Raw genomic sequence first — 1,952 nt, forward strand, 5'->3', positions numbered from 1 at the left:
AAAGAAATTTCTGGAATATTACATAATGTAACATAGTTCTAGAAAAGTCTGGAATTGCATGACAGATAAACTAAAAACAATTCTGATCGTCATAGCAACTTTCATCGCTTTTCCTTTCGTTTTAAAACCTTTCCACTCGGAACAAGGTGTTGTCTTGCAGGGTGACTTTTTCGACATCTTGCTCGTAAAAACTCCCTTCCAAGGGCGTGCCATCCCAGTCTTCCAATTTGTAGGTGACCACTGGTCCCCTCACCACGCGTATCACAATTAAGATTTCTTCCATTCAGCCAGGGAGATAGCCTTTCTTGAACGGACAATGTTTCTTACTCGAACGAACACGATCGCCCACCGGTGACGTCTCGTGGGGCCATGCCAATACTTCGATGTCGGGTCTTATAGCATCCGTTTAACAATTGGGGTAACACGCTCAAAATACCCATACATGCGTTCTTTCAACTTACGATTAAATGCTTTGGCATCCCCATGCGTCGAAAAGTGTTGGATCCCTTCTCGTTCCAACATCCGACGAAACGGGGCATTGTAAAACTCTTTGCCCATATCCGTCTGTAAATGTTAAGGTTTTCGTCCATGTTGTAACACTTTTTCAAAAGCTTGAGCTACCACCGTGCCCGTCTTGTTCTTAACAGGTACCACCCAAACGTATTTGGACAATACGTCGATTACTGTTAAGAGATAGCGATGCCCAACATTCCATTGTTTGAGAGGTTGCATTTCCACCAGATCGGCTTGCCATTGCTTGTCGTTCTGAAACACCAAGACCAGGAGCGTCTCGAACCCACGTCGGAGGGGCCTATGCAGTGTGTAGGCCAATTCGCCTTGCAATTCTCGTAAGGCTTCATCCCGCGTCAATCCTTAAGCTTGAGCGTACTGACCCACACCACCCAATGGATGGGGACGTCCTGCGGATGACGCTTTTTATGGGTTTACCACATATGATAAGGACGTTCAGATCCGATTGTCATCATCAACCAGTCCATATAGACGACAAAATGACTCCACTTATCGTCGATCCCTTCTTTCATGACTTTGAACACAGCTGTGGTATTGATGGATTCGTCGATATGAAATCCATCCGATTGGTCTGCGTTTACGAGCACTTTCATCAATTCCCGACAGAGCCAAGTCAACAAACACCAATGGATCCGTTGTTCTAATTCGCGATAAGGGAGTTGGGTCACATGAGCGACAATTGCTCTCAGTAGACGTCGTCCAATCTCGGCACACGACATAATGACACACAGATTTTAAGGTAGTAGTATAGGAGTAGGGGGAACGAGATCATTTTTGCAAAAATGATCTCATTCCAACCCTACTCCATACTACTTGACATTTAATGGTCGCCAATTTTTGATCTCGTATTTTTGGTCTCATATTCTTGGAAATCTATATGTTTTATATTTTTGCGAATCAATGCTGTGGAGAGGAAGAATGGATCCAACGCAAAATTTATTTTGGAACTATATGTTTTTAAAAAACATAAAATAATATCTCATATAATAGTATAATGAGTTGCCAAGAACTGCATAAAGAACTTGTCAATATGGAAGAAGTGGTCTGTCCATTTTGTAATAAGCAAATCTCGAAACATACGAAAGAAATTGAGCAATGCTGCAGTCAACCTGATATAGTGAATGATAACAATATGCTAGTTTGTAAAAAATGTGGGACAGTTAATGGCTATAAACCACTTATAGAATTTGTTGATTTTCACTCAAATAAGCATAGATTCCATCGTCAAAGTGTTTACCAAAGAAAATATCATATAGAAAACATAATGAATAATATAGCTGTAAAAAATGGTTTTCAGATAACCGTGAAAAATAGAGATAAGATATTGAGTATTTTTGATGAAATTGGTAAGGTCGTAAAATCTGTGAATATAGACAGAAAGCGTATGATTAACATAAATTTCATTTTGAAACAAATATTTA

The 1,952-nt window shown here is 40.1% G+C and overlaps 1 protein-coding gene across 1 annotated transcript in view; it reads left to right on the forward strand.

Annotated features, from left to right (window-relative positions):
* LOC138050402 (uncharacterized) overlaps positions 1–736 on the forward strand; it is a 5,268-nt gene extending 4,532 nt beyond the window's left edge. Inside the window, exon 3 of the mRNA XM_068896733.1 lies at positions 648–736. The gene's annotated coding sequence lies outside the window, so the exon portion shown is untranslated. The remainder of the gene's footprint in view (positions 1–647) is intronic.
* The last annotated feature ends 1,216 nt before the right edge of the window (positions 737–1,952 follow it).

The sequence above is a fragment of the Montipora capricornis genome, chromosome 6 (assembly GCF_036669925.1).
Source record: "Montipora capricornis isolate CH-2021 chromosome 6, ASM3666992v2, whole genome shotgun sequence".
NCBI lineage: Eukaryota > Metazoa > Cnidaria > Anthozoa > Scleractinia > Acroporidae > Montipora > Montipora capricornis.